Genomic DNA, 27,267 nt, shown 5'->3' on the forward strand with positions numbered 1-27,267 from the left:
ATAAAAAGTTCAAACTCAACCTTTTGTAGGGGAGCAGAAGACGTCATCTACTCCAAAGGAGAGGGGTTTGGGGGATTAACTAGGTGTCCAAAGAGACCTTTGCAGGGGTGAAGACCTCAAGACACCCTGGGCCTCCCTCACCCTGGAACAGAACAAACATTTTCACATGAAGGGGAGGGTACAGATCAGTCAGCAGGTTTTCACTTTTCTCACAAATATGATAATCATACATTGCAAATGTGTGTACATTTCCAGTCATTTTCTAAGGGGACACATGCTTTGAAACATTTCTTTCCAGAGTACACCCATACATTGTCAGTACTGACACAAAAACAAACACAGCTACTCTGAATTAAGGTACACTTCCACACAATGCCTTGCCCAGCAGGTACTTTTGTGAGTGAGCATCACTGCCTGCCTCTCAGGATTTGGCAAAGCCCCAGTCCCACACAAGTCCCACACACAGCGTTGCTCAGACTGGCAGCCACAATTCAGCAGCTCAACCCCACATTGCAGGGACAGTTGTTGTTGATGTGGCAATTTATAAGTAACATGCAGATCAACAGGAGAAGCACATTTGCCGTGGTCACGACATAATGATAGGTGAGAAAAATGCAACAACAGCCGACAGTTTGAATGAGGATTTATCAAAAGCCAAAAGCCAGCAACTCTGGGAGAATATGCATTAGAGTGTGCAATTCAGGTTTCCCATCTCCTTAACCATCACGAGTCATTCTTGCTTTTAACACCCAGTAGACTGAAAACCTATTCTGCAGAACATCGAGAAGCCTAGTCTGTGGGGGGAACTTTCCTTCTCAACTATTTTTTAATCTTCCTGGAGGTACCTGCACAACACACAGCTTCACCTTGACTCTCATCCCCCACCTCATTCCGCTTCCTAGTTCTCAACAACTCAACTTGTCACTTGCATGGGTCGTTTCTTGCCAGCTCACAGCACGTTGTCCAAGCTATTGTCGTTTTCCTCAAGCTACTTTTCCCTGAGCATTTATGCCCTCAAGAATGGCTGAGACCAGGATACAATGTCTACCAATAGACAGGCTAGAGGAAAGTCAAAGGAATAACAATGCAGGAAAAAAAAAATCTTAAACAGGCTACTGGACATCACACATCCAAGGATCTACAGACCAGGCTATTACTTAGGTGGTCACCAGCTTGCACCTCAGTGCTCCCAGGCCTGCCAAGATAATGTGGGAGAAGTGCAGGAGATTGTACTCTACTCTGACTGGACTTCAAGTAATCCAGCACCCCTCGCAGCTCCACTAGAACACTTTTTCCTTTTTGCCCTTGGTCACTGGTTGGCCTTTCTGGTCGACATGCCTCAAAGCAGTAATTCTGGCTCAGGAAAGGTGACTTCCATGTAGCAGGTAGAACCTCTTAACTCCTCAGAGTCCTGAACCTGATTTTGGCTTTATCTTCCATGAACCGATTTCTCAATGTGAAGAATCTACTTAATCCTTTCACTAAACAGACACTGCCAACATCTTAGAAAAAGCAGCCATCTCTCCTGCCCCTCCCTTTACTCAGATTGAGGTTTCATAAATATTTGGTTCAGCAAGGTCTGGGCTAAACCATTGGAGAGCACTGAGAACATTATAGTGTTCCTCGCTGACACCAAATTGAAATTGAAACCTACACCATAAATATAAAGAAATCCAATGATATTCTCACTTTTCTCATCAGGGTGATTCTGGTGCTTTTTCAAAACATTTTTTAATTCAAATACTTCTTCAAGATGCTCTCATTTTCTTTAGAATCCTTTCCTGCTGGTGCCCCCAGTCCACTCAGCTTCCTAGGAAACCCAGCACTGAGTCCAGTCAGAACCCCCAGTTACACATGAGAAGCTTAGTTCCAGAGGCCTGCTAATATCATGTCGGCCCCTGTCTAGAAAGCCACCAACCCTCCACGGTTAAAAAAAAATTAAAAAAAAAATAAATAATGTTTCCTCTCTAATATCTTCCTACTGGAGTATTCCTGAGAACAGTGGGTTTTTATACTCAGTAGATAAGGTTGAGCTGTCCCCCAGATTATTTAGAATCAAAAGTAGTCCCTCCCTTTCTTTTTGCCCTCTTCTTCATCTGGGGCTTAAACCTGAGGGTCAAAGGAAACCTACCATAACTCATTTGATCAACGATGTTTGTTGAGCACCTGAAGTGGGTGGAGTAGCATCCCTCAAAAATTCATGTCTACACAGAACTTCAGAATGTGACCTTCTTTGGAAAGAGGGTCGTTGTAGATTTAATTACAAAGAGGCAGTCGTACTGGAGTAGGGTAGACCTTAAATGCAGCAAAAAGAGAAAAAGAGAAAAAGAGAGGGCACACAAAGATACACATGGGAAAGAAGGCCACATGACAATGGAGGCAGACATTGCAGTGATGCAGCTACAAGCCAAGGAACTAACTCCAAGGACTGCCAGCAGCCACCAGAGGCTAGAGGAGGGGCAGGGAACAGGTTGTTCCTTCGAGCCTCCAGAAGGAACCAACACTGCCAACACATTGATTTCTGACTTCTGGCCTCCTCAACTGGGAGAGAATAAATTTCCGCTATTTGAAACCACCCAGGTTGTGGTGACTTCCTATGAAAGTCACAGGAAACTGAGACAGCTCCTAATATTTTCTAGTCACAGTCCCAAGCACTGAGAGTATAGCAGTGAGCAAGATAAGTAAGGTCCCTGTTCTCATGTGGCCGAAATCCTGGTGGAGAAGAAAATAGTAAGTAACCAAATAAACAAAGAGGATTACTTCAGAATGTGCTCTCTCCATGAAAAACAAACTAGAGTTATGTGATAGAGCAGGAACAGTGGAAGGTGGGACAACACTGCCTTTAGAGTGGGCTTTCTCTGGGGCACCTCCCAGGGGGGACTCTCTCTCTCAGCCCAGCCGGGACACCCCAGGAGCATGCTCCCTCCCATGTTGTGTGTGCCTCTCATCCCAACCACAGAGATCTGGCCTCTGCTCTCCTCCGAGCCCAATGCCACAGAGTTCCAATGGCAGTCCTACTTCTGACATAGCCCTCTGTTTTCATCTGCACAAATTTTTCTTCCTTCCCATGCTCTTGAGCTTGAACATGCACAAAACTGACAAGATGTGGGCTTTCCTCCCCCATCCAGCTTGTGCATAATGGATGTCAGTATATTTCCTCACCATTCTAAGAGAGCAGATCCAATTTGACTTAATTACTGCTGGAGCTCTGTAAACAGCCACTAGTTACTGCCCGAGTCCTGTGGTTTATGAAGAGAACACCACAAATGACAGGAAGCTTCAGGGGGAAAAATAGTCTGAGCTGACTTTGGCATGTTCATTTCTGAGTACAGATACTTCCATTCATCAATGTGGACATTTATGAAATCTGGGCTGTCAAGATGATATTCTAGAAAGGAGCAACAGAGACTCAAAGTGTTGTAATTAGGAGGCCATCTCTGAGCAGAGGCCCTGTGACTAAGAGGCTAGATGGTTCAGGGAAACCATAATCAACCAGACATGGAGAACCTACCCACCTGAAGGTGCATTTCAGCACAACCCTCCCCCAGCCACCCTTCCCCCCACCAACCCTGGCATTTGGCAGTCAACATAGACCCTAAAACGAATTCACTTAACCAGAACTTGACTTCTTAAGAGAAAGATTTCTACCCAATAAGTGCAAAGTTGCCCATGATGAAAGATGCTGCACCGCCATCTGACAGACTGGAAAGTGCAGAGTGGGCACAGAAGGGAAGAGACAGTGAAAGGAGAGCAGAGCCTCCATTCTCCCCAGTGACACAGGCAACCTGAGATAAGACCTCGTGGCTCACAGTGAGGGGCAGGCAAAGGTGATACTAAGAGAGGGCCGTGCTCAAGTGTGCAAGTGGGGACCCCATTAAAATAAGGTTCTGGTCCACAGGTCTGGAACAGGGCCCTAGAATTCTGCATCTGGAATAAGCTCTCTAGAACCTAGGGAACCAGCTGCAGTGGGAGGGTGGACTGGCAAGGGAGTCCACTTGTAAGACCAGTGTGAGGCCCTAGGAATCCAGGTAACAAGCAGTGCCTCTCTGCTTCTCATGGAGTATCCAAATTTGGGCAAAGATAACTTTTGTTACCTATTAGCTGTAGTTATCATCAACAAAAAACCATTTATTAATTTAACTGCGTATTGTGTTGAATTAAGACAATTTCAATCGTTTTTAAAAGATGATAAATCTCTCAAACATGCCTGCCCGTAACAATCACCTGGGGAGCCAGTCATCTGGTTAAAAAGACCAATGCCCAGGCCCCAACCCACAGCAAGTGAATCAGGCCTTCTTGGCCGAGTGTGTACACATGGATTTGGGGGGAGGGAAGGGAAGAGGTAAAAAACCCTGAAAGGGAGTTCCCGTCGTGGCGCAGTGGTTAACGCATCTGACTAGGAACCATGAGGTTGAGGATTCAATCCCTGGCCATGCTCAGTGGGTTAAGGATACGGCATTGTCCTGAGCTGTGGTGTAAGTCGCAGACGCGGCTCAGATCCCGCGTTGCTGTGGCTCTGGCGTAGGTTGGTGGCTACAGCTCCGATTCGACCCCTAGCCTGGGAACCTCCATATGCTGAGGGAAGCGGCCCTAGAAAAGGCACCAAAAAAAAAAAAAACAAACAAACAAACAAAAAAACCCTGAAAGGAGGAAAAAGAAAAATCCCAAACAAGATGGACTGGAGAGAAAGATTAAATCCACACATTTCTTACTTCTATTCTTATTTCTTTCAAATTCATCTCCCCTGATGGACTCTCTTTCTTCCCAGCAGCATCCAAGAAGCAGCAGCAGCAGCATCACCTGGGAGCTTATTAGACACAGACCTCTAAGCCCCTCCCTGGACCTACTGAATCAGAATCTGCATTTTAACAAGATCCCCAGGTAATTAGTGGGCATGGTAAGTCTGAAAGCAGGGCTCTATATAGACTTGAACGCAAGCTTCCTGCGCAGACACACGCAAGGTACAAAGGCAATCATTAAGCTGCTCAGGCAGTGCAAACGGGATCAGCTGCTGCTTGTACCCCACCAGGCGACTGCAGGAGAGGGTGCCTGCAAACGTGTAATTGATTTACAACATCATCTGGCTATAATGCAGCAAAAGCCAAGTTGTCTCTTTCTCCGTATTGATATAATTACCAACATGAGGGGAAGCAGGTTCCTTCTTGAGATCAAGTAACCTTGTTATTTATCAGCCTGTGCTAGCTTTGCTTCTGATTAGAAATTTATTCTGGGTGATTACTGACTGACCCCCCCTTGGCTCTCTTTATTCATTCTGTTCCCACCAGCAACAATTATTTAGCTCTCAGGGTGATGGCAATGGAGATGCAATTACACATATTTGCATTTTCTGTACATTTTCCTATTATTCTTGTCTGCTTCTATAGACAGATATTATTTAAGGACCATGATTGCTTTTTTAACTCCTCACATCACCTAGCAAAGCAGCACTTACTGAAAAATGTAATGTATGCTGCTAGGCGATGCCAGGAATTATTCTTAACACTGTCCATCTCAATTCTCCAACTAGAAGAATGAGCTAGAAAGCCACGTGTTTTAAAGCCACATTGGAAAATCCTCAATGTGATAAAACTTGTTTCCTGCCTCCATACACCCACTCTGCTGTAAGTCAATCATAAAAAGCAGATGCTCCCACTAGCTTAGAAGTTGTTTCCCAAGAGTTCATTTCAAAGTCATACATTGGAACTTCCAGTGTATTATCCCCAATCCCTTTCATTCCCACTGTTGCCAGACTGGACCCTAAGAGTGGGAAGCCTTGCTCTTACAATACTACTAATCAACAGCAACAATGTTAAATTAAATCCAAATAGGTTTTTATTCAACTTGATGTTGAAGCTTAAGGAACAGTTTGAATCAGAAGACAAGGAGGAGATAGGAAGAACTGATATTACAGATTCTGACTTTTGTATATTTCCAAGAGCTTTGAAGATGGAAAGCATTAATTCTTCATAAGGACTATTTAAATTAAAACTTATGATTTTCCTTTTTATTGCAAAACATGTAAACATGCCTAAATTTCTACATTTCTTTTCCACATGTATCCCATTCTGCGACTCACAGATGAACTCAGAGAGGGAGAAATTAAGAGAAAGGACAATGAAAGTCATCACAAGTCTAGCAGGGCTTAGCGTTACTAGAAGGAATTTCAGGTCTGGGTGTAAGCATGAGTGAAGAGCTGCTTAACATAGATATAAAATCACTGAATTCCAGAACAGGAAAGGACCACAGTCAGAATTACCACATTTCCCCTTAGGGAAGTGTTTTATGAAATGGTCAGGGGCAATTTTCCCCATGAGGGACAATGGGCAATGTCTGCAGACACTTCTGATCTTCACAACTTGCAGAGAAGTACTATTGGCATCCGATTGGTAAGAATCAGGGATGCTACTTAACATCCTACAAGGCACAAGGCACACAAAAACTCATGTGGTCTAATATAGTGCCGAGATTGAGAAATTGCCTTGAAAGAAAGATGATCGCTGGCTGCCTGACGAGAGAGGGGCTTCTCTCAGGCTGTTCTGCAGCAAGATAATGAGGAGAACTAGAAAGGCTGATCTGACAATCCAAGGTTTAAGGTACTGATGAAGATAATACTGTTGTCAAGTACTGAGAAAAAGACAAGGAAGAAAGAGAGCCAATCGTTGGGAGTTACGGGAAGGGAAAAACAAGATGCAAAGAATGGACCAAGGAGCACATTTCCAGATAGAGCACCCCTGACTCTGTGGAAGTAGACAAGATACTAAAAACCCTTCTCGGGTGAGTCAAAAATGTCTCTCCTTTGGAGCCTGTCACCTGGGCTGGGTCTCAGAGTTGGAAGAAGCAGGTGGAGGCTGGGTCAGCTTCTGTGCAATAGTTCACTAATCTGAATATAGGGTGTTGTAAGGAAGATCCCTGTAACTTGAAGGGCTATCACGATATAATATGGTCTCTGACCTCCAGGAACTAACAATCCCATTAAGATAAAGTTTACACATATATGCTGATGGCTCCCAAATTAAAAAAAAAAATTTAATTTTTTTTAGTGTCAAACCTGCAGCTTTTGGAAGCTCCCAGCCTAGGGGTAGAATCAGAGCTGTTGCTGCTGGCCTACACCACAGCCACAGCAATGGGGGATCTGAGCCATGTCTGCAACCCACACCACAGCTCACAGCAACACCGGACTCCCAACCCAAACTCAGCAAAGCCAGGGATCAAACCTGAGTCCTCATGTATACTGCTCGGGTTCATTACCACTGAGCCATGACAGGAACTCCCCCAAATTTTAATCTTTAGTCAGACCTCCTCCCCTGGATTTCTAAATCATGTATTAAATGTCAATTCAGTTTACTGACTTAAAAATCAAATAGACATCTCAAATTAGCATGTCTAAAAATAAATGTTGATAATCCCCCAAACCTGTACCTCCTACAGTTTTCCCCACCTCAGTTGCTCAAAAACACTGGCATCATTCTTTATTCCCTCTTTCTCACACCAAACATACAATTAGTCAGCAAGTTCTCTCAATGCTACCTTCAAAATATATCCACGTTGAAACTACTAAGTAAAAGAAGCCATACCGAAGGATGATGCATTGTATGATGCCATGCATATGAAATGCGCAGAACAGGCAAATCCACAGAGACAAAACATGACTAGAGGTTGCTAGGGCTGAGGGGGACTTAAAGGATGTTGGCTAAGGAGTGCAGTGTTTCTGTCGGAGATGATGAAAATGTTCTAAAATCGCTTGTGGGCATAGTTGCACGAATCTATGACTATATGAAAAGCCATTGAGTTGTATACTTTAAATGGGTAAATTGGATGGCATATCTCAATAACCCGGGTGTTAAAAAGGATACATTTACACACACAGTTAATTATATCTCTCTAGAATCTGCCCTCTTCTTACCAACTGTATCCTGACCTCACTACCCAGAGTCCCTGTCACATCTCACCTGAGTATTGCAGCAGCCTCCACACCTGACTTATCACTGGCTTCCCTTCCTACTCTACCTGGACTCTTCTGCACAAGCACACATAGTGACCGTTTGAAAACCTGTCACATTTTACCATTCATCTTCTCACACCCTTCTGATAGCTCCCATTTCACCTGAGTGAAAGCCACAGTGACCCAGCAGGCCCCACACAGACTGGCCCCCTAGGCACCCCAACCTCCCTTCACTAACTCTCCATTACTCACTGCTGGAACCACCAGCTTCCTCCCTCCTTCTCAAACACACCATGCCTGCTCCCTTGGGGACTCTAAACTTGCTATTTCCTATGCCTTTTCTCCTAGATTCGACTGCCTTGCTCCCTCATCTCTATCAATCTTTGCTCAAATGAATATCACCTGTGCTCTAAGGCCTTCCTGATCATCCTATGTAAACCACCATTCCCCAGCCCCAACTCCAACACTTTGTAACCCTGTGTCCTGTTTTATTTTTCTCTGTAGCACTTCTCACCATCTAACAGAGCGTGTATTTTATTTATTTCTCCTTATGGTCTGAGTTCCCCAAAGTGGAAGTTTTGTGAGAACAGTAACTTTTGTCTGTGTGTTCACAGCTATATCCTTAGCACCTAGAACATTGCCTAACATAATACATGCTTAATATAGATGTGTTGAATGAATGCATCAAACACGAACAATGCAAAATAGAATATATTAAATGTTAAACTGCATAAAATTGAAAATATATGCGACAGAATTTCTGTAATGAAATCATTTCATATCTCGGTGTTAACACCTTGATATCCTTTATGCTCTTTTAGATATGTTCTATTATAGAAACGGTGACATATTTCAAAAGCAATCATCGCTAAACACTGAAAAAGAATATATTATCTTTACAGAAGCAAATTTATTAAAAAAATTAGTAAGAACAATATGCCTTTAAAAATTTACTGAAAATAAAGACGGTGTTAGGAGGGGCAGAAAAGGAGGACAAATTCCTTCCACCCTGGGCAGCATTCTCTGGTTACCTTGTCTTCTGTGGATTTTGGCTTAGCCCCAACAATGAAAAGGCAGTTCTTTTATAGGTACTTAAAAGAAGAGAGAGAGAGATTATGAGAAAGAAGAGCTGAGGCACCACGCATGGCTGGAAGGAAAAAGTGACCATTAAGAGCCAATAAGTCTCTTTGATTGGACTATGACTACAGGGTTCTGGCACCTGCTACAGTTACTTGAAATTCTAGAGCTTCTCATCTTTCCCCCAAAGAGCTTTTGAATCAGATAAGTGACTGCAGGTGAATTACATAAAATATCCTAATAAACCTAGGAGAAAATCATGATTTGATTAAGGAATCAATAATGATTAGTGAATAACCATCTATTTGTACATATTCTTAAGCATCTCTCTCAGCCCTGTTCTAATATATAATCCTATTTAAACAGACTTTAAAATAGAAGAGTTGTACTTAGAACATTGAAGTCCAAACCCATGCTGAGTTAACTGACTGTATACCTCAGAGGAACCTGGAGTTGGGGCCATGCAGACCCCTAGTCTAGGAGCCAGTAGAGTATTTACCTCACAGCCTCACATTAGAACTTCTTTCAAATTATAAAGAGGAAAAAGGCAGTGATCTGTGGAAACCCAGAGCTACAAACTAGTAACAGTATCACAGTCTGATGAAGGGATTTATGGAATCAAGGAAAACTTCACAGAGAAAGTCGAATTTCAGATAAGAAGAGTATAGGATAGGTGAGGGGTGAGAGTGGGATTCAGGTGGAAAAAGAGGACTCTAGGAAGATGAAAACAAAGCTAAGTCCTCTGTTATGACAGCAGAGAAGCCTCTCCACTCATGCCCCTCAAGGAATTTGAACTGTGTGCTAATGACAGTGCCCAGAGGCTCATTGCTGGCTGTGGTCTGGCGGGCATGGTAACCCAGAGCACCGGAGCAGATTGTGGCCAAGAGCCTCGACATTTTCTCCCTTTAACTTTGCACATAAATAGGCCTGCCTCAAATATTTTCAGAACCCAGGGCAAGAGTATAAATGGAGACCGATGTGCCATATGTCTGAGTTATCACTCATGTAAGCAAACTGTTAAATGCATTCTATTCTCCTATCTTAAGAGCTACTCCTTTTCAAAAACCTAGATGGCCAGATTCCAAGGAAGAATTTTCAGAATTCTCAGAAGTTGTACTAGAACATGACATCTAAGGGTGGCAGCTTGGGGAGAACCAATGCCAGCCTCTGACCTGTGGAGGCCCCCTGGTCTTCCCAAACTCAGCTCTGTGCTTAACCTCCATCCACACATATATGGACACCCCAACTGAGTCTCCAGACTCCATCCACAACAGTCATTTGACCACCCCCTCAGGGCTAGAAGTTTCCACATTGGTGGCCCAGTATGCCTTTTGGAGACAGACCTGGAGAAGAGGACCATGGAGGGCCATTTGGGCAGAAAATCCCAGGGTCCTCCATCCCAGGAATATGATCTTAAAGAAGTCGTGCAGGTTCTAGGTGGGCGTGTGAGGAAAATGTGCTTGGAAATGCCAGAGAGAATCTAAAGTGTATGGTCCTACTGTCTGGGTGTAGCATAAGTAACTGCCCCAGAAATTTGCTTGTTTCCTAATACAGCCAAAGAAACATTTAGGAAAGTCAAAGTTTATACCTCTCCCAAACAAAGATCACTAGACCTCTTACTGTTTCCGAAGATTCCCATCACAGTGACATCTCCAAAAAATCATTCAAAAGAGAGGGGCAAAATCTTTCTTACAAAAGAATTCCAACAACTGTAAGCAGATCTCCCCACTCCAGGAAGTGGAGCTTAAACTGCTGCCACCTTGAGCATGGGGCTAGCCTTAATGATTTGCATCCAAAGAATAGAGCACGAAGTATAAAAAAGGAAAAAATGACAGCTTTACTCTGGAGCAACCTAGAAAACACTGCTTTAACCAAATGACCAGAGTTAACCTCATCAGGTGAAAAGTCATGTTGAGATCATATACTTTCCCGCAATAACATGTCATGTTGAAGAGGAGGTTTTTCTGTGGTTTTCTTCCCAAATCCCACAACCCCAGTCTAAATGGGAAAAACATCAGATGTGTCCAAAAGGAGAGACGCCTGTGAAGTATCTGGCCAGATCTCTTCAAAAGAGTGTCCTAAAAACCCAAAAGAGAATGAGAAACTCCCAGACCAAAGATTAAGGAGACATGAAAACTGAATGCAGTGTGGTGCCATGGATTGGATCCTCGCACATAACAAGGACATTAATGTGGAAACTTGTGAAATGCAAATAAAATCTGGAGTTTACTTGATAACACTATAACAATGTTGGTGTGTTAGTACTGACAAATGTACTATGGTAACATAACATGTGAACGACAGGAAACACTGGGTGAGGAATGTACGGAAACTGTATTATCTGGGCAACTTCTTCATAAATCTAACATTAGTCCCAAATAAAAAGTTCCTCAAAAAAAAAAAAGTGTTCATCCACAACCTCAAAAAAGCACAGTATAGCTATCATTTTGTCTCACTGTGGCTTATATTCACTCAGTGGGGCAACTGGATGGCACTTCTCAGGTCTGGAGTGTTGATTTGAAGGCCTTTCTCATGATACCTCAAAGATGCCAATTCTCACGGTCAAAACCAGTCCGATCCCAGCGGGGTACATAAATGACAGCTCCTCAGAACCTCAAGATGTGTCCATAAGCATTCCAAAGAAAATAAACAAGGTTTGGAAGAAGAAGAAAAAGGGAAATTACTTGTGGCATGTTTATAATTTGGAACAGCATAAAATAAGAAACAAATGACATATACAAAACTCAGGTAATAAACTTAAGAAGGAATCCTAAAACAGACCACAGAGACCATGACGCTCTGGGATAGCATTTTAAGCTCTATACCTCCCTCTAGCAAGCACACAGTGGGCACTCCACAGATTTGACTCAAACTGAAATGAATTGTAAACATATGCCTTGATGCTCCTAATGGTTAAAGAGAGGACTTTTGGAATTTTCATTAAACTCAATAGATCGACTGTTTTCTAAGAAAAAAATCTGGTCTACCACGTGAAACCAGCACAGGACCCACATCTTGCTATGTCCCAGGTTCCATTCACTCAAAGGTCTAGAGGAAAACAGGTTGCGTCTCATACACATAAATGTGTGGGATTTGGCAGTAAGTGGAAGAAATGACAGGAGTTTTCTTGTGGCCCAGTGGTTCAAGTCACTGCTGTGGTACAGGTTCAATCCCTGGCGCACGAACTTCCACATGCCACAGGCATGGCAAAAAAAAACAAACATAACTTCAAGTATTTTCTGTATCTTCAAGTATTTTTTTTCATCAAAAATAATGATGTCTTTCCTAATTAATGTAGTTATCCTTCAGTCAGCCTCACCAAGTTTTAGGGGGGCAAAATTGTGTCACTGGACCACAGCTATTCCAATTAAAAAGCAAAATTCATCAGGACCTCTTTCAAAAGCCACATTTTGCTCTCTTACTGGGATTCCTATTGTTGAAAAGTTGTTTTGAAAGTGATTCTTTAATTAGAAGAAATTCCAGCCCTCACAAAATTGGGAGCAACATCATTTACATTACTTACATTACAAACACCATTTGCATTTATACAGATTTGGTTACTTTTGAATAGATGTTTTAACACCCATCTGGGACTTAATTGTTAAGGCTTCCCTTGTCAGGTCACCAAAGAAAGAGATTTAGGTGTATTGCGCACAGACCTTGTGCTATGAATTACATGGGCTTACTCCTCTCCCTTCTCTGTGAGGCATGTAAGGTAATCACACTGAAGGTAACCAGTCTCCTGAGGGCAGAAGTCATAGGCAAGGCCATGTTCTCAAGAGTGCTAGAAAACAGATTTCAAATTAGCCTCATTTCCTATCAAAGTGAAAGATGATGCCTCATTCCTACACTGCCCCCAGAAATGCTTTGGAAGACAGAGTGGGGGTGGAGGGGAGATATGAGATGATGAGATGAGATCAAGATCTGCTATAGACAAATTCTGAAGTAAACAAAGTTTCCCCCTGACTGGCAGAGCTCTGAGTATTTAGTTCCGCCCTCCTTTTCTCCCCTCACCTAATCATCACCCTACAGGTTTACAATCACTTCAGTTGGAATTAACAGAAATTCCAGCTCAAAATGGTTTAGTAGAGGAAACTTTTTAGATCAATTCCTGGAAAATCCAGAAATAGAGCAGGTTTTAAATCATCTCTATCTTAGGCCCACACAAGGGGATTGGGACCTATTTGGCCTTTCACTTTCTTTTCCGTCATCTAAGTTATCTCCATTCTTAGAGTGGCCTTTCCCCATACAGCTCCCAAGGATAAACACTTTCTAATTCACATCTAAGGAGAAATGTGTTAGAAGTTGAGATAAGATAGTGACAGGGAAATATGACCAGAATAACATAGAAAGATCCAAAATCTGCCTTGGCTTAGTAGGCACTGCTCCTCATCCTCCTCACCACCACCCAACTCTCACCCCCAGCTTTGTGTTTTCCTATGGGACATGCATGTGATAGACAATAGGAACTAGGAAATAAAACTCTACTTTATCACTTGCTGGGTTCATACTACCCATAAGCAGAATTCTCTGGTAAATTCAACAAGAGCCCTTGGTGAAGGCTTTAGCCTTCAGGACAGTCTGTCTTTTCCAGCCACCAGGTTAAATGTAATGAGAATTCCCAATTACTTAAATACTTCTGGGCAAAGAGGAGAGAGAGCCTACCCAGCTGGCAGCATGGTGATAGAAGAGGAAGAGAAAACAAATCTAGAGCAAATTTCTTATTCTAAACATACTCCAATGGAGGAAACCATGCCCATGTGTGGGACTTCTCCCACCAGAAAATGTGGCTCCATCAGTGTCCTGAAATCTGAGCAAGTCGTTTCAGTATTACTTCCTCTTAGAAAGGAAAATACATTATCAGTAGGCACAGCCTCCAAGGCTCAGAAGGGAGATTTCTTCCTAGAAGGAACATTCTAGCTTCTTAGGTGGGATGAGTTGATGTTTCTTATGTTACAGCTAGGACGGGAAAGGCAATTCAAGGACTAGCTGGGGACACTGCTTTGCATCACCATTCTGGGGAAACGTTACCTTGAGCAGCAGTCAATTCTACTTGATACTTCCAAAGTAAACTCCACACAGATTTGGGGTACAGAAATTAGTTGAAAAATATCTGCAAGATAAGCCTGTTCACACGCAGGTTTTTCAGCATTTAGAGGCTATCACCTGTTGGAAACTTCTAAGCAAATCACCTTCCTGCCCTCTGCTTTAGTTTTCTCATTTACAGATTGGGAGAAGATGAGGACTGGCTATACCCTAGGGAGTCTCAAATATTGAAAAAAAAATGATATTTATATGTAAGTGTGGATTTAGTGTTGTTTGCTATGAAATAACACTTATTCGTACATTATCTTGTTTTATAATAGATGTAAGGCTATTATAACTGTTTAAGCTCAGTAAATAAGACACTGTGCCTTAAACTTGCACACAGCAGTTTATGTCCAGAAGATCCTGGGTAAACTTTAGTTACAGTACCAGACAGGAAGAAGTCATTCTCACTCAAGGGTAGAGTAAAGAAATAAGATCCCAGTCACCAACTTAGGTAGGCAAATTATTCCTATACTGGTGTGAAGTAATATACCCAAACAACAAAGGTAGGCCCCAAAAATTAATGTATTTGCATCTATAGAAATATTCTATTAATATTATGCCCAGTGTAGCTTTCAGCCTCCCATGTATGCGAAAATGTTCCTTCTTGCTCATTTTCTTTCCTCAGAGTGTATTACTCTACTGCTCCTCACCATAAGCTAAGTATTGAATATGTCCTTGATGCAAGTGTTTTTCCATTATTAGTATTTCTTAAAATAAACCATGTGATGCAGTGAAACAAGCATGAGATCAAAAGAACTAAGTTCAGGGATCAATTCTTCTACTTCATAGGTGTGTGACCTAGGCAAATCACTTCTCTAAATATAAAATAAAGAGAATTATTACATTTACTTTACAAAATTAGTGTGGAAATTATTCTTTATTGACACTTTATATTCTTCAGAGATGAGTTAAGACAGCCGCCATGAATATACAAGAATATAAAATGGCCCCCAAAATGGGACTAAGGGAAAAACAAGACTCTGGATATAAAATGGAATTGGGGGGTTCCCATTGTGACTCAGCAGAAATGAATCTCACTAGCATCCATGAGGACGCAGGCCTGATCCCTGGCTTTGCTCAGTGGGTCAAGGATCCAGCATTGCCATGAGCTGTGGTACAGGTTACACATGCGGCTTGGATCTAAGGTTGCTATTACTGTGACTGTAGGCTGTGGCTATACCTCTGATTCAACCCCTAGGCTGGGGACCTCCATATGCTGCAGGTTGCAACTGATAAGGGCTTCATCTCTAAAATATACAAACAATTTATACATCTCAACAGCAAAAAAAAAAAAAAAAAGAAACCCAATTGGAAAATGGGCAGAAGACCTGAATAGACAATTCTCCAAAGAATATATACAGATGACCAATAGGAACATGAGATAAATGCTCAACATCACTAACTACTAGAGAAATGCAATTCAAAACTACATTGAGGTACCACTTCACATGGTCAGAATGGCCATCATTAACAAGTCAACAAATAACACATGCTGGAGAGGGTGTAGAAAAAAGGGAACCCTCCTACACTGTAGGTGGGAATGTAAATTGGCACAAACACTATGGAAAACAGTATGGAGGTACCTTAGAAAACTAAATATAGAACTACCATATGACCTAGCAGCCCCATTCTTGGGCATATATCCGGACAAAACTTTCCTTGAAAAAGATACATGCACCCCTGTATTCATTGCAGCACTATTCACAATAGCCAAGACATGGAAACAATCTAAATGTCCACTGATAGATGAAAGGATTAAGAAGATGTGGTATATGTACACAAGGGAATAGTACTCAGCCATAAAAAAGAACAAAATAATGCCATTTGCAGCAACATGGATGGAACTAGAGACTCTCACACTAAGTGAAGTTGGAAAGAGAAAGACAAATACCATATGATATCACTTATATCTGGAATCTAATATATGGCACAAATGAACCTTTCCACAGCAAAGAAATTCATGGACTTGGAGAATAGACTTGTGGTTGCCAAGGGAACAGGATGGACAGGGAATCTGTGGTTAATAGATACAAGCTATTGCATTTGGAATGGATAAACAATGAGATTCTGCTGTATAGCACAGGGAACTATATCTAGTCACTTGTGATAAAATATGATGGACGACAATGTGAGAAAAAGAATATGTACGACTGGATAACTTTGCTGTATAGTAGAAATTGACAGAACACTGTAAATCAACAATAATGGAAAAAATAAAAATCTTATAAAAAATGGAATTGGAAAAGAGTTCATCATACAAAGACTAAAATATTTGCTACAGATAAGCCATACATTGGACAGCTGTGAATAGTAAGTGACATAATGGAGAGAAGAAGACCTCAGAGGGTCTCGAGCACTATGTTACTGTTACCTGCTTTTGCGGAAAAGCCCAGGCTTTGATATCACGCCAACCTCAGTGTGACCACTGGCTCTGTGTATTACTGTTATGTCCTCTTAGAACCCCAAATTTTATCCTTTCTACAATGAGAAGAAAAAGTCATACTTTGCAGCATCATGGAGCTATGAAGTGGCTTGTATGTGGTGGGCAGCCCGAGCATACTAATTCCCTGCCCCTTCTCTTCCCCCATCTTTCCCTCCTCACTTCAACCCCTCCTTTCCACTTACTTCAGGCAGTAAACACTTCTGTGAGAAATTTCTTGTCCTTCACTAAACTACCCTCTGTTTATCCTCATTTTATTTATAATAATTATTAACAGCAATACAATACCCATACCAGCCGCAGAGAGTTGCACACATCTGTTTCCAATAGAAAACTGTTTCCTCTCAAGGTGTCAACAACAATGACAAAACAGCAAAGTACCTTTAAGAACTTGCCCTGAAACACACAGAGCCATTAATGTCACATGCAATATAGCAGAGTTGATTTCTTGACAGAAGGTTAATTAGTTCTCTCCCATAGGATGGCATTGCCATAATTAAACCAATAACAACAAGGAAAAAATACACCCCTGGGCAACTGAAGACATTCTGACAATAATGAGAAATGGCAATGGGCACTGGGTACCAAGGCTATTTTCTAGTTGCTGTTGTTTAATCATCATTGGCACAGAAAGCCAGTCTTCCCAGGCCAGATAACATCTGTACCTGAGAGAGCCCTGCTTTAAAGAGAAGGCAAGTATTTCAGTTTTATACCAGCTTCATATGCTCTCCTGGTAAATGCAAGCATGAGGCTCTAAATGAGGATAAAATCTTGTACCTGTGGTTATGCGGTACCATATATCATTTCCCCTGGTAAGGATATGATTAATAGCATCTGCTCTGTGACCTAATTATAGCCAAATTCATGCATATTCATGATGGGAAGGGCAAAAGGAAGCCTGCACACATTAAAAGGCTACCTGAATGGGCAGGTCTCCCTAATGGATGGGCCTAAATAAGACCCCACTAAGCCTGGTCTCTTGACATGGCCTTAGAAGGTCACAAGTGCTAATGGTTCCTAGAACCTTTACTATGATCTGCCAACAGAAACTCCAGTGCTGAATATGCAAGACCAAATGAACAGAAGTACTTCTCAGGGAGTACTATGGCACAGTGAGTTAAAGATCCGGCATTGTCACTGCAGTGATTGGGTCACAGGTTCAATACTTGGCCTGGGAACTTCTACATGCCACAGGTGCAGCAAAAAAAAAAAAAAAAAAGTACTTCTCAATCTGAAACTTTCCTGGGAATTTAGACACCCTGTTTTTATTTCTAGAAGCACTTCTGAATTCTCTCTGTCAGTTTCCTGGGCTCAGCCGGTTTTCAGGGTAGCATGTGAACCAGTGTTTGTCAAGCAAATAAAGGAGTCTGCCCAGAGGTAGCAAGTATGCAGGTGGTTATTACTGCATCAAAGATCTAGGACATTAGCAGACATAATCTATGTACCCCATAATAAGGTACCCTAGGAATATATCTTCAGTGTCACTGAGAAGTCATAAGTTGATGCTACTCCCAGATGGTTCCTCATACATGACAGTCAAAAACATTTACCTGCTTGGAAATAATTTATAAGAACACTTATTGAGATGTGATTTAGGGCAACATGACAGAATACTTCTCAAAAGCTGCAGAGTTCTGCAGAAATTGAAACATATCCTTAGCTAATTCTGGGTAATTCACTAGAAATTTCAGTTCTCACAATCGAGACATATGAATTTTTAAATTCAAATGCTATGAGATATGTAACAGAAATTAAGATAGCTCCAGGAGCTTAAAACCTAGATGAAAAGGTGAATGCTGTAAAATGAATAGCCTTAATATGATACAGGATGAGGAAAATGTCACTGGACACCAGAGAAAAATAGATGTTGATCTTGTCCAGGTATAGAAAAACAGGAAATCAAACTAAACCTGGAGACTGTTATTCCATCTTCAATACTATGAAACTCCTTCTACAAAGACAAAACCATAAATTTTCTTATCCTTCATTGATTAGCTCTTAATCGATACACATCTCAAATCAATTATTCATTCTGTGGCCTAATGTTATTACCTTCTTAAGTAGCCACAGCTACAAATTCACTAAGATGACTAGGCCAGTTAAACAGATTACAAATGAGATGTTCTGGTGGCATCATAAACCCAGAAGGCAAACCAACTCCTCAAGATGGAAAGTGTTTGACATATTAGAATTTAAGTTTGCTAACTTGGTATATTTAATAGATGGTGCTCCTGGGAGAAACACCACTCTAAATGGAAAGTTCATTTGATTGAATCTAACCTCAAAGTTTTAAATTACATAACATCAAGAAACAAGCCCTAGTTTGGGCCTAAACCAACGGCCATTTAAAACTCAACTTAGTAAATATTTATTGGTGGTTGACAGAATACAATTGCCATTCACATCATATGATATTTTATTGTTCAGGTTTTTCACAGCCAATTATTATTTACTCTCCAAAAGAGCAGAGCACATAGGAACTAAGACATTAAGATGGAAGAGTGCTCTTGAGAGTGTATTTCACATGCCACTAAAAGATGAATAATTGGAATGTGTGTCTCAATACATGTGCTGAGCACCCCCAACTTCAAACATCCTTTGTGCCATCACATTTGTACTGACTTAAGCAAAATTCTATCAAGGAAGGGTTAAATAGTAAGTCCCCTTCCCCTTATTCTTCTACCTTCTGCATTCTTTCTTTTTATCTCACCAAAGGAATTCATTCATAACTAGGAATTTGATCAAGTTGTATGGATGACTATAGATCTTGGATGGGTCCCTTTTCACTAAGCTGGGGCATAAGAATTAGATCACTTTAAGTATTCTAATTAAATGATTTCCAGCTCTCTTACCAAGAGTGAGGGACTGTCTTCCCTTCCTGTGATGAGTCTATGACCCCAAGAAGGCTGGGTCAGCAGGGAATCAGACCTTATAGTCACCTCATGGAAAGAGAAACAAAGAATCAATCTTAGCATCCTCCATAGAATGGCCACCTTTTCTGCTGCCATCATTGCCAGAACCATTACTTGGTATTGAAAATAGCAGTTCAACACAATCCTTGTGAACTGCTGGGACAGGGAAGAGAATGAGGCACATCCCTTCCCCCCATGAGACTGAGCATTCCAACAGCTGAATGCAGCAGAGTGGCCTCAAGGAGCCGTGACCATATGAGCATATGCCTACCTGCCCTGGACTAAGTGTGTGCTGCTTGGGCCTTAGGTCTTACACACGTGCTTTGTCCCCTTACTTCCTGGCCCAAGAAGCCTTAGCAAGAGCTCAAGATGTTCCCATAGTGGAAACATCTCTTGCCGCACATGCTATTGCCACCACAATTACTGATGGACCCCCCCATACCATAAGCAATACCACAACCTGTGTACTGGCTGCCAGGATCCCATAAGCACTGACTGCTCCAGCTGTTTTCCAGAGTGACCAGTTATTCAATCCAGAAGCGCAGGGGGTGGGTAGTTCTGAGACGCCTCTTTCAAAGCCCTCTATGAGACCATCCCACCTAACTGGGCAGGAAGCTCCGATCTGCTATGTAGGGTTTTCTCTCCCTCCCTTCCTGCATCACATCTTTTTTCCCCTCCCATTAGCTACTCCGGCATGATACCTTCTCCATAAAGCTTTTCCCTCAGGCTATTTTCTAGTAAATCTAGCCTAAGACTCCACCTCCGCTGATTAAACTGAAATGTCTCAGGTTCCCAAGCAAATGAAGAAAATCTCTCTCCATCTATGTTCTGTGCATCATTTCCTCTACATCATTGTGCCCTGGGCTCCCAATGCTACTGTGGTTAGAGGAGTGTACTTTTAGTACACACACACACACACACTCTCTTTATCTCCAAGAAAGTATCACCCCTCCACCCCGGCGCAAGGTTGGTAGGACAGAAGGGGCTTCAATCTTTAATGGTACTGAGTTCAGAAGCTCATCTCCCACCAAGCCCAAACCCATGATGTTGCTGTTACCTCTGAGAATAGAAGAGAAAGTATCTCCCTCTACTACGCTTAAGAGCCACCTTATTTCCTGCCTTAAAAGGACATTTTTTTTTTCAGAGAAGAATTTCAGCTTACTATATAAGGTTATGAGAAAATAGTGATCATTCAGAAGGCTACTTCAGGGAGTTCCCATCGTGGCTCAGTGATTAATGAATCTGACTAGGAACCATGAGGTTGCAGGCTCGATCCCTGGCCTCGCTCAGTGGGTTGAGGGTCTGGCATTGCCATGAGCTGTGGTGTAGGTTGCAGATGCAGCTCGGATCCTGTGTTGCTATGGCTCTGGCATAGGCTAGCGCCTACAGCTCTGATTGGACCCCTAGTCTGGGAACCTCCATATGCCATGGGTGCTGCCCTAGAAAAGATTTAAAAAAAAAAAGAAGAAGAAAAAAAAGCTAGAAGGCTACTTCAGTGAGATCCCTTAAGTGGCTCTCTATCCCCCTGTGGGTCACAAAGGACACCACCAGGCTGATCATGATGTGGAGAATTCGTTCTTCATGAGTGTTTTGCTAATACAAAACCTACTGGGGGACATTTATTCAGCTATCTTCACTGTATAGTTTGAATGGCAAATAAAGGACCTTCTCACCAAAACCATCCAGTCCCTTCTTGACATATTGTTTTAAATTCCTAGCATTGAATTTCTTTCATAAGAGCCCTCTGGATACATGTGAATTTCACCTGGATAAAACCATTAATGGGGGGAGTTAGAGGAATGGTTTCATATTAGCTAGCCAATATGCCTGCACGGGTTAACTGGTAGAAAGTCTGGTCCTAAAACAACTGGATGTCACTCAACACCTTTCAGCCAATGTCCAGAGAGCATCACTGTGTGCCAGGTATTGCATCAGTTGCTAGGGAAAATGAGAAGCCAAACGCCCTATCCCTATCCTGGAGACACACTGGAAAATGGTTGGGACTTGTTCTGTTTTCTTTGTTACCATCAATTTCATTATAAAACTTTATGTTTTATAATAAATAAATATTTGAAAGCAATCTACATCATTATCCATCACTCTGAGTGCATTTTGGAGAGTAGTACGGATATATGTATGCCTTTTTACACAGATAAAATCATTGTTCAAGGGATATTTCTTTCATTTTTTGAAGTTTTATTGAAGTATAGTTGATTTAAAACATTGTGATAATTTCTGCTGCACAACAAAGTGACTCAGTTATACATGTACACATATCTATTCCCTTTCATAGTCTTTTCCCAAATAGATTAACACAGAATATTGGATAGAGTTCTCTGTGTTATACAGCAGGTTCCCATTGGCCAATCATTCCAGATACCACAGTGTGCATATGGGAGTCCCAAACCCATGGGCCGTCACTCCCCTCCCCACCTCTCCCCTTTGGTACCATAAGTCCTTCAAAGTTTGTGAGTCTGTTTCAGTTCTGTAAATAAGTTCATTTGTATCCTTTTTTTTTAGATGCCATATATAAGTAATATCATATGATATTTGTCATTCACTGTCTAACTTCACTTAGTATGATAATCTCTAGGTCTATCCATGTTGCTTAAAATGGATTATTTCATTCTTTTTATGGCTGAGTAATATTCCACTGTATTTATATGTAACACATCTTCTTTATCCATCCTCTGTCATTGGATATTTAGGTTGTTTCTATGTCTTGGTCCTATAGCAAATAGTGCTACAATGAATATTGGGGTGCATGTATATTTTTGAATTCTGGTCTTCTCTGGATAGACACCCAGGAGTGGGATTGCTGGATCATACAGTAGTTCTATGTTTAGATTTTTGAGGAGCCTCCATACTATTTTCCACAGTGGTTTCACCAATTTACATTCCCACCAACAGTGTAAGAGGATTCCCTTTTTTCCACACCCTCTCAAGCATTTATTGTTTGTACACTTTTTGATGATGGCCATTCTGGCTGGTGTAAGGTGATACCTCGTACTAGTTTGAGCAGATTTTCTGTGTTTTTTGGCATCTATCTGTATGTCTTCTTTGGAGAAATGCCTATGTAGATATTCTGCCCATTTTTTGATTGGGTTGTTTGTTTTTTTGATATTCAGCTCCAGGAAGTTTTTGTTTATTTTGAAGGTTAATCCCTTGTTGATTGCTTCATGCAAATATTTTCTCCAATTTTATGGGTTGTCCTTTCATTTTGTTTATGGTTCCCTTTGCTGTGCAAAAAATTTTAAGTTTAATTAGGTCCCATTTGTTTATTTTTGTTTTTATTTTCATTACCCCAGGAGGTGAATCTGAGAAGACATTGCTGCCTTACATGTCAGAGAGTGTTCAGCCTGTGTTTTCCTCTATGAGTTTTTTAGTATCTGGCCTTATATTTAAGTACTTAATCCATTTTGAATTTATTTTCATGCATGGTATTAGAAAAATTTCATTATTTTCCATGTAGCTGTCCAGTTTTCCCAGCAACAATTATTGAAAAGACTATATTTTCTCCATTGTATATTCCTGCCTCCTTAGCTGTTTATTAGCTGACCACAGGTGTGTGGTTTATTTCTGGGCTTTCTATCCTGTTTCACTGATATATATTTCTGTTTTTATGTGAGCACCACACTGTTTTGATGACTGTAGCTTTGTATTATCAAAGCCTGATTCCTCCCACTCCATTTTTCTTTCTCAGGATTACTCTGGCTTCACAGAATATTTTTAATAAATATTATATCACATATATCACATCCTTGCATGAACCTCAATGTTAACATTTCAATAATAGTATATGGGAATAATCTTTATTCTTCTTTCAGTTTCAACATACCTTATGAAAGTGATAACTCCTACCAGTAGCAATGGCTTATTAGAACAGTGGTCAAGGATCAAGGATCCCCTCACTCCTACCCCCTATTCTGATCCTCACCAACATATAACATATCATGAAGATAAGGAACCAAAATTTACTTAAATATTCCTATACTGATCACACTTATTTATGTGATTGTTCTCTTCCATATTTATTAATTGGTACAGCTCCTTGCTGTGGACATTTTTTAATAAATCATTCCTTTTTTCTTTTTCTTTTTTTTTTTTTTGGTCCTTTTTAGGGCTGCACTTGCAGCATATGGAGATTCTCAGGCTAGGGGTCCAATTGGAGCTGCTGCTGCCAGCCTACGCCATAGCCACAGCAATGCCAGATCCGAGCCATGTCTGCAACCTACACCACAGCTCACAGCAATGCCAGATCCTTAACCCATTGAGCAAGGCCAGGGATCAAACCCACAACCTCATGGTTCCTAGTCGGATTCATTTCCACTGTGCCACAACAGGAACTCCGAAATCATCCTTTTTTTCTTTTGGGAGTATAGTACTCAAAATAAGTGTGTAGCTTTTATTATACTATGCAAGACCACTGCTCAGAAAGGCTAGAACAATAGATAGCCACTAACAAAGCACTTAATGTCTAGGTGGGCCTTTAGCCCAATAGGCTGGACTGGTTACAGTTATTTCTGCTAATTCAAGTTGTTGACATTTCCATTTTCTCAATTATTTTCAAAGTCATGTGATGTTTCACTTATTCTGTTTTCTTCTATATAAACCACCAAGTGTCTTTTAACAATTAGAAGTAATTTTTTTTACAGCCATATCTACAGCATATGGAAGTTCTCAGGCCAGGGGATGAACTGCAGCTGCAGGGCTATGCCACAGCCATGTCAACCCCAGATCCAAGCCTCATCTGCCACCTATACCACAGCTTATAGCAACACCAGATCCTTAACCCACCAAGAAAGGCCAAGGATAAAACCCACATCACAGACCCTATGTCAGGTTCTTAACCAATAAACCACAACAGGAACTGAAGAAGTAAATTTTTATGTGACATAAGAAGAGATTCTGGAGACTTGGGACATGGTAGGGCTTACGTGCTCTGACTGCCAGGGGTAGAGTCCTAACCATCGCACCCAGGTCCTGAGAAGAAAGGGATGGAATAAGGGGAATTCTATGCCACACCAGCCTGACCTTTTGCACAGAAAGCCACAGACCTCCACTTAAGAAAGGGAAATTTCCTCAACCTTTGTGCCAGTTCCCAAACCACAGATACAGCTAGTCATCTACATGAGCCAGGATTTTCAAAGGCCTTTCAAACATGTCTCACAGCTCTCAAATTAATCTGACCACCCCCAATTTGCAAAGAAAGGAGCTGAGTCACAGAGGGTTTGGCTGACTGATTTGAGGGCCAAGAGGGTCTGGGCCATTAGCGCGAGAACTGGAGGCAAGAGGCAAAGCTCCTGAATTCCTGTCCCAGGCTAGAGGAAAAGAGGCCACTCTGCTTCTTTACTGTATCCATCAAGGAACAGACAACCAATTGTGATTTCCTCAATGCCCACAAAAGAGCAATGTGCTGCTTTGCCAACAGTGTGACCTGAATAAACTGGCTTTGTGCTGAGAGTCTGCTGAGCCCAGTTCTCTTCCCCAAGACAAGAAAAGTCCCAGCTTGCTCCCCAGCCATGTCATCTGCAAGCTGAATCTCAGAGGCAGTGGGAAGACTTCTCAGGCAACTACAGATGCTTAGGGTATAGAGTGAGAGTCTTGCCTTCCATTTTCTGGAAGAATAAAATGAAAAATGCGTAATATATAAAAGTCAAGTTTTTTAGAAAAAAAACGTAAATTAATCCTAATTTCTGAGTTAGACATTCAGATTCATTGATTCTCCAGAGGCTTACAGACAGTATCAAAACACTCTGTTGATGTAATTGAACTCTCCCTCCCCACAAGTTGCTTAGCCAGCTTTTTGGCCAATATCCATGTAGGTTGTAGAATCACATTGTTGGTACCCAACAGTACTGTCGTTTGGTAATGAATGAATATTTTCTGAAAAAAGTCTGGGACTCTAAAAACCAGTTTTTCAATGGTCTGACTTCTATATTTTGATTTTTTTTATTAAAGTATAGTTGACTTAAAATGTTGTGACAATTTCTGCTGTAAAGAGACACAGTCATACACACATATACACTCCCTTTCTTATATTATCTTCCATCATGGTTCATCCCAAGAGACTGGACATAGTTCCCCGTGCTGTACAGTAGGACCTCTTTGCTAATCCATTCTAAATGTCGTAGTTTGCATCTACTAACCCCAAACTCCCAGTCTATCCCACTCCCTGACCCACTGTCTGCCTTGGCAACCTGACTTCTTTATTTTGTAACATCTAGAAGTGAGAGAAGAAGAGATCTGTCTGCTTCCAAATTAGCCCTTTCCACCTCATTGCAAGGCAATTCAGATGCTCCTTAAAGAGCTAGTCTCTTCTCCCATACAAATCCAAATGAGATTCTACTGTCAGGGTTTTATTTCATTTTCTGGCTATAACTGAAGAGATATATTTATTTTTAATGTTTTATTAAACAAAATGAAATAAGCAAAAAGTTTCTTTGTGTTGTCAAACTGATAAAATTTTCTTTTTTATTAAGATTTTTATTTTTTATTAGAGTTGATTTACAATGTTCTGTTGATTTCTGCTATACAGCAAAGTGACCCAGTCATACATACATATGTATATATGTATGTATCTATGTATGTATGTGTGTGTGTATATATATGCGCACATACACATTCTTTTTTTCACATCCTCCATCATGCTCTATCACAAGTGACTAGATATAGTTGCCTGTGCTATATAGCAGGATCTCACTGTTTACCCACTCCAAATGCAATAGATGGCATCTCCTAACTTCAAACTCCTGGTCCATCCCATCTTCCCCCATGGCAATCACAAGTCTATTCCCCAAGTCCATCAGTTAATTGTTTTTTCTGTAGATAGGTTCATTTGTGCCACATATTAGATACCAGATATAAATGATATATGGTATTTGTCTTTCTCTTTTCTGACTTACTTCACTAAGTATGAGAATCTCCAGTTCCATCCATGTTGCTGCAAATGGCATTATTTTGTTCTTTTTTATGGCTGAGTACTATTCCATCATGTAGATATACCACTCTTCTTAATCCATTCATCTGTCAATGAACATTTATATTGTTTCCATGTCTTGGCTATTGTGAATAGTGCTGCAATGAATATACGTAGGGGTGCATGTATCTTTTTCAAGGAAAGTTTTGTCTGGATATATGCCCAAGAGTGGGATTGCTGGGTCACATGGTAGTTATATGTTTAGTTTTCTGAGGTACCTCCATACTGTTTCCCATAGTGGTTATGCCAATTTACATTCCCAACAACAGTGTAGGAGGGTTCCCTTTGTCTACACCATTTCCAGCATGTGTCATTTGTTGACTTGTTAATGATGGCCATATGAGGTGGTACCTCATTGTAGTTTTGATTTGCATTTCTCTAGTAATTAATAATGTTGAGAATTTATTCATGTGCCTGTTGGACACCTGTACATCTTCTTTGGAGAAATGTCTATTCAGGTCTTCTGACCATTTTTCAATTGGTTTGCTGGGTTTTTGGCTGTTGAGATGTATAAATTATTCGTATATTTTAGAGATTAAGCCCTCGTAGATTACATTATTTGAAACAATTTTCTCCCATTCCATAGGTTGTCTTTTTTTTTAATGGTTTCCTTTGTTGTGCAAAAGCTTGTAAGTTTGATTAGGCCCCATTGGTTTATTTTTGTTTTTATTTCTGTCACCTTGGAAGACTCACCTAAGAAAACATTTGTGCAGTTGATGTCAGAGAATGTTTTGCCTATGTTTTTTCTATGAGTTTGATGGTGTCTTTTGTTATATTTAAGTCTTTAAGACATTTTGAGTTTATTTTTGTGCATGGTATGAAGGTG

This window comes from Phacochoerus africanus, chromosome 1, assembly GCF_016906955.1.
Source record: "Phacochoerus africanus isolate WHEZ1 chromosome 1, ROS_Pafr_v1, whole genome shotgun sequence".
In the NCBI taxonomy this organism is placed as follows: Eukaryota; Metazoa; Chordata; class Mammalia; order Artiodactyla; family Suidae; genus Phacochoerus; species Phacochoerus africanus.